Below are 7,358 nucleotides of genomic sequence, written 5' to 3' on the forward strand. Positions count from 1 at the left end.
TTATGGAAGATCAGAGTCTCTTGGAGATTTCTACCCAAACTGGCTTCAAACTACAATTCTCAAATCTCAGATTCCTGAGTAGCTAGAGGCATATGCCACAAGTACCTAGCCCATAAGTGTAGTTTTGAGGTGCTTACCCACCACTTCTCTTCATGAAGAGTTCAGAGAGATTGAGTGGCTCCATATAGGAGCTCTGAGGTTTAACAAAGAGCCCCTACCTTTTAACAGTGGAAAAGAGACAAAAACTACTGTTGCTTTTCCTTAAAATGAATTAGTCATGTCTCTTTCAATTCAGAGTGTTTGGCATATACATTAAAATCTTTAGAGTAAGAGAATGAGATTTATGGGAAAAGGCAAATGGAAGAGTAGTTTATAGAAACATAATTTAAGTCTCCAAAAATATCTGAAGAGTAAGAAAGAGAAGGTGACAGCTGTTGGCTAAAAAGAGGTTCAAGACATTTTTCACAGCCTGGTGGAGCTCTTTGATTGCCTACAACAGGAGAAATGACTGCGCTTCTGAAATAACAAATGTGTTACATGACAAAGGGCAGAAGCTGGCCCTGTTTGCAGCCATCCTGTAATAGTTACAGAATGCCTGGAAAATAGAAAGCTGCTTTGTAGTTAAGCTTAAGGTAAATCTATAGATAAAGTTCCTGGGAAATGTTGAAACTATATGGAATGAAAACAGGAAGTTCAAGAACAGCTGGCACGGTGACCCCATTTTAGTTTGTGGTGCTAGGAATTGAACCCAAGGGCGTCATGTATGCTAGGAAAGCACTTTGTTTTCATTGATTTACACTCCCCCCTCCACTTGAGCCCAGACCCCATTTTAATAATGGGTGATCATATGTGTGAAAATAGTAGTCGGAGCTGGGCATTAGTGGCTCACGCTTGTAATCCTAGCTACTCAGGCGGCTGAGATCTGAGGATCAAGGTTCAGAGCCAGCCCAGGCAGGGAAGTCTATGAGACTCTTATCTCCAATTAACCACCAGAAAACCAGAAGTGGCACAGTGGGTTAAAGTGGTAGAATGCTAGCTAGCCTTGAGCAAAAGAGCTTAGGGACATTGCCCAGGTTCTGAGTTCAAGCCCCGTAAGTGACAAAAGAAAGAAAGAAAAGAAAGAGGGAAAGAAAGAAAGAGGGAAAGAGGGAAAGAAAACAAAAGAGAGAGAATAGTAGTATAGAAGAGAATAGAGCAAAAATTACAACAGGTGTCATTTCTAGGACATTCTAGGGCTTTTTCTTTCTGCTTTTTTATGTGATGATATTGTAACTTTGTATAACGTTGTAAAATCATGGGAAAGCAAGTTGGCTATTTTAAAGATTCTTTTAGTGTATATGTGTACTGGTCATGGGCTTGACTCAGGGCCTGGCCACTGTCCCTGAACTTCTTTTGCACTCTATCACTTGAGCCTCCACTTCTGCTTTTATTTTGTGTGTGTGACTAATTAGAGATAAGAAGCTCATGAACTTTCCTCCCCAAGCTGGCTTTGAACCAAGAGCCTCAGATTTCAGCCTCTTGAGTAGCTAGGATTATAGGCATGAGCCATTGGTGCTCTGCTTGAACATTTTTGATATTTTGATTATTTTGACATTTAATATTTTGTTATTTCAACATATGTTGAAAGTTTTAAAATCTTTGAAGTTTATTTAACAGACTGTTCACTCCCTGTCTCTTCCTTCCTTCCTTCCTTATTCTGAAAATTTTGCAAAGAATAATTTTGAGGGAGTGATGTGAAATACAAATTATACATTCAAGTATGATACATTTTGTAACCTATGAGAATGTCGTGATGATCTTAGTTTGTGTATGGAGAAAGGTATCTTGTCCATTTGGATTTAATGTGGGAACACCATGGCTAAACATGATGGCACAGGCTTGTAATCCCAGTGACTGAGGAGATACAAATAGGAGCATTGCAACCTAAAGCCAATCTCACACAAAAGGCAAGAGACCCGCAGGCACTGGTGGCTCACACCTGTAATCCTAGCTACTCAGAAGGCTGACATCTGAGGATCGTGGTTCAAAGCCAGCCTGGGCAGGAAAGTTTATGACACTCTTATCTCCAATAAACCACCAGAAAACCGGAAGTGGTGCTGTGGCTTAAGTGGTAGAGCGCTATCCTTGAGCTGAAGAGCTGAGGGACAGTGCCCAGGCCCAAAGTTCAAGCTCCACAGCTGACAAAAAAACAGCAAGAGACTCTTTCTGATAAACAACTAAAACAAACCCTCAGCACTGCCAAAAACTTAAGAACTTTAAAGTTTGTTGGGTTTGTTTTTATTTACTTTTTTGTCCTGTACTGACTCTTAAGCTCAGGGTCTGAGAGCTGTCCTTTAAGCTTATTACTCAAGATAGCACTCTACCACTTGAGCCACAGCATTACTTCTAGCTTTTTGGTAGTTAATTGGAGGTAAGAGTTTCATGGACTTTCCTGATTGAGCTGGCTTTAATCTCAGCCTCATGAGTAGCTAGGATTAAAGGTGGGAGCCACTGGTGCCCAGTTTGGGGTTTTCTTTTATAAAATGCATATACTTTTTCTGATAATATTGCTGTAAAGTATCTACTTGCGGATGTTTTATTACTCACAAAAGAAAGAAAAATAAGGGTAATCAAAAAGCCATTCTATTCTGCCTGGTACATGGGTCATCTACTGTCCTAGTACAAAGTGGAGTTACATAAGCTGTTGAATTGAGGACAGATTGGGTGGCCGAGTGTAGGGGAACCAGACCAGGCCAGTCTGAAAGGTCTCTCCTTCAGAATAAGAAAGGTAAAGGGTAACCTAATATTTTCTCATGAGAAGTGGTATTTTGAGTCAATTTATGTATGCCACAAATAAATGAGCATATATATATTTATATATACATATTTGGAGGTTTGAGGGGCATGGAAGGAGAGATCTTTCTTTTTCTTCCTTCTTTTTTTGGCAACACTAGAGTTTGAACTTAGGGCCTAATGCTTTCAAGGCAGATGCTCTACCACTTGAGTCACATCCCTACCTTTTGTTTTCTTTCTACTTTTAAATAGGGTCTCACTTTCTGCTTGGGCTGGCCAGAACAGCGATCCTTCTATTTACTCTCCCTGTGTAGCTGGGATTACAGGTGCATGCTATCACATCCACCTTTTTATTGGTTGAGATGGAATTGTATAAACTTTTCTTTTTTGCCCAAACTGGCCTCAAACCATGATCCCCTCAATCTCATCCTCCCAAGTTGCTAGGATTACAGATGTGAGCCTCTGCACCTTTGGGACATCTATTGATTATGCTAAGTTAAGGCAATTTAAGATTACTTACATGGTACTCATGAAAATCAGTGCAGAAGTCATAAGAGCCTAGACTGGAAGCAATTGGTCTATTTTTTCTGGTCATACCTGCATTAGAACATTGTTCCTATGAATCTGAGCTGGTTGTCATTGTACCTGTGAAAATGAAGTTCCTACAAGGGTAGAATTCAAAGAGGTAAGCTAAAACATTACTATTCGTATTATTTTTTCCTCAAATAATGCTCTTAGCTAGGCACTGGTGGCTCATGCCTGTAATCTTAGGTACCTAGGAGGCCCAAGATCTGAGGACTATAGTTTGAAGCCAGCCTGGGCAGGAAAATCCAGGAGACTAATCTCCAATTAACCACCAAAAAGCTAAAAGTGGAGCTGTAGCTCAAGTGGTAGAGCACTAGCCTTGAGCAAAAAACAATCAAACAAACAAAAAGCCTCAGGAACAATAAGTGGGTCCTGAGTTCAAGTTCCAGGATAGGCACCAAATAAAAGAACAATTGATTCCATTTCAAGAGTTATGAGGTTCATTGGAGCTCACTGGACACTGATAAAAGTGAACTATACAACTTGTGGGTGGAGATGGGAGAGAAGGACTGGAGAAAATGATGGAACAGCCGGGCGCTGGTGGCTCACGCCTGTAATCCTAGCTACTCAGGAGGCTGAGATCTGAGGATCGTGGTTCAAAGCCAGCCCGGGCAGGAGAGACCGTGAGACTCCTATCTCCAATAAACCACCAGAAAACTGGAAATGGCGCTGTAGCTCAAGTGGTAGAGCGCTCGCCTTGAGCTGAAGAGCTGAGGGACAGCGCCCAGGCCCAGAGTTCAAGCCCCATGACCGACAAAAAAAAAAAAAAAAAAAAAAAAAGAAAATGATGGAACAGAAGACACTGTATGAAAGGAAATGTACTCATTACCTGACTCATATAATAGTAATCCCTCTGTACTTCACCTCTGTAATACCAATTAAGTAAATTAATTTAAAATTGGTTTTAAAGTTATAAGTTTACTAGGCACTGGTTGCTCATGTCTGTAATCCTAGATACTGAGGAGACTGAGATCTGAGGATTCAAGTTTGAAAATAGCCCAGCCTCCCTGACCCCCCTGCAAAAAAATCCAAGAGCTTCTTATGTCCAATTAACCAGTAAAAAGCCAGAAGTAGAGATGTGGATCAAGTAGTAGAGCACCAACCTTGAGTGAAAAAGCAAGGGTTCAAGCCCCAGTACAGGCACCTCAAGGACTGAATTTAATGGTGCAGCTGATGATGCACCACTGGAAGGTACATCTGGAAGGCCATCTTGGGAGGCCATCTTGGAAGGCCAGCTGGAAGCAAATTGGAGTGCAACCCTATGTAGGTCTGCATTGTATGCATGTCCTTCATGTTCCATCTGTGCACTGACCATTCCTTACAGGCATTTATATACAGAAATGGGACAGATATTTTATTTTTTTGTCAGTAGTATGGCTTGAACTCAGGGCCTGAATGCTGTCTTTGATGTTTTTTGTTCAAGGCTAGTGCTCTACCACTCTGAGCCACAGTTCGACTTCTGTTTTTGCATGGTTAATTGGAGATAAGAGTCTCACAGACTCTCCTGCTTGGGGTTGTCTTCATATCTTCAAACTGTGATCCTCAGCTCTCAGCCTCATGAGTGTCTAAGATAACAGGCATGAGCCACTGGTGCCCAGCTCAGATACTTGATTTTTATTTATTTATGTTTTTTACGGTCAAAGGGCCTGAACTATGGGCCTGGGCACTGTCCCTGAGCTCTTCAGCTCAAGGCGAAGCACTGTAACACTTGGGCCATAGCTGCACTTCCGACTTTTTCTGCTTATGTGGTGCTGAGGAATCAAAGCCAGGACCTCATGCATGTGAGACAAGCACTCTACCACTGAGCCACCTTCCTAGTCCCATACTTGATTTAAAAAAAAAACAAAAAACAGTCTTTAAGTTGAAGCTTAACCCAAGGGTGAGCATACTGGTAAAAGTTGCAATTTGTGCTAGGTAAATTCTCAGTAGCAGAGATATTGAGAGGTGAAACCAATAATGAGACCTGTAAGAACAAGTTTTTGTCTTAGTTTTCCTGTCCATGTTGTTAACTCCTTTTTGTTGTTGTTGTTGGTGATGGTGGTTATGGTGCTTGAACTTGGAGCCTGGGTGATATCCCTGAGCATTTTTTGCTCAAGGCTAGTGCTCTACCACTTTGAACCACAGCTTTACTTCTGGTTTTCTGGTGGTTCGTTGGAGATAAGAGTCTCATGGAGTTGGGCGCTGGTGGCTCACGCCTGTAATCCTACTCAGGAGGCTGAGATCTGAGGATCATGGTTCAAAGCCAGCCTGGGCAGGAAATTCTATGAGACTCTTATCTCCAATAAACCACTAGAAAACCAGAAGTGGTAGAGCACTTGCCTTGAGCTGAAGAATGCAGGGAAAGTGCCAGGCCCAGAATTCAAGCCCCAGGACTGACAAAAAAAAAAAAAAAAAAGTCTTATGGTTTTCCTGCACAAGGTTGGGTTTGAACTATGATTCTCAGCTCTCAGTCTCCTGAGTAGCTAGGATTTCAGGTGTGAGCCACCAGTACTCAGCTTGTTAACTCCTTTCTATATTGTATATATTCATGGCTCACAGCTTTAGTCCTATTGTTCTGGGACCTAGAAAAGTAAGACCATGAGCAAAGCTAATGACATCCTAGTGAAAACCCCACATTCATCAAACTCCCCCACTCTATGGCCACAAAGGCTATTTATTTAGTTCCTCTGATAGCCCCCAGGCTGAGCAGTGACATCATCTCTTCTTATGATTCTGGTTATGTGGGGAGTCAGGTGCAATGCTGAATCAAACTACCTAAGAACATGAGGAAGTAAATTTCAGAGCCAAAACTCTAGCCCATCTATGTCTGATTCTCTTGTTTGTGTGTGTTCTTACCTGCGTAGCATCTTAAGTTGTCCTGAAACTTAATTGTGACAAGGGAAGGTAAAATAATTTTAAACATTAGTACTTTAAAATTATATTAGTTAACACAAGTCTTTAAAAGTAAAAAAAAAAAAACAGAATGTCTATATTAAGAAAGAACTCAAAGCCTAGCACTGGTGGCTCACACCTGTAATCCTAGCTATTCAGGAGGCTGAGATTTAAGGACCACAGTTCAAAGCCATGCTGGGCAGGACAATCTGTGAAACTCTTACCTCCAATAATCTACCAGAAAACATGAAAGTGGAGCTGTGGTTCAAGTGGTAAAATGCTAGCGTTAAGCAAAGGAAGATCAGGGACAGTGCCCAGGCCCTGAGTTCAAGGCTCAGGACTGGCACGCATGCACACAAGAATTCAAATAAATAACCCAATATTGTACCTCAAAGATTCAGAAAAATAAGAACAAGCCAAGCTGAAAGTTAGCAAAAGGAAGGAAACAAATGAAATAAGGGGCTTGAAAAATAGCAGCAAAGATGAATAAAACCAAAAGTTGGTCTTTTGAAAAGATGAAAAAAATCAACAAACTTGTATGTAGCTTAAGGATAAAAGCTGGAAATAAAGTTGGAAAACGCAAATAAAATAAAATGAAATGGACAAGTGAACAGTATAACTCATACAATAGAAATGCAAAGGATCATGAGACCATTATGAATACACCAACAGATTGTACAAAATTACTTGATTTTGCATACCAACACTAAATTAGAGACAGGTGCTGGTGGCTCACACCTGTAATCATAGCTACTCAGGAAGCTGAGATCTGAGGATCGCAGTTCAATGCCAGCAAGGGCAGCCAAGTCTGTGACTCTTATCTCTAATTAACTGCCAAAAAAAGCTGGAAATTGAGCTGTGACTCAAGTAGTACGGTGCTAGCGTTGAGCAAAACAACAGCACCTAAGTCCTGAGTTTAAACCCCAGAACTGGTACAAGAAAAAAAAGAGGAAATTCACTATATTTTTGGCATCTAAACCCAAACACCTTTCATATCCTATTGTATTTTCATCTTATTCTTTCTTTATAGAGTTATAATTATTTATGTCCTTATCTTTATAAGCTTTATTGTGTGATGAAATGTGGGGGCTTTTTTATTGAACTGTAGAATTTCTGTATGTATTTATTTT

Source organism: Dipodomys spectabilis, unplaced genomic scaffold (genome assembly GCF_019054845.1).
Source record: "Dipodomys spectabilis isolate Male_0828 unplaced genomic scaffold, ASM1905484v1 ptg000664l, whole genome shotgun sequence".
NCBI lineage: Eukaryota > Metazoa > Chordata > Mammalia > Rodentia > Heteromyidae > Dipodomys > Dipodomys spectabilis.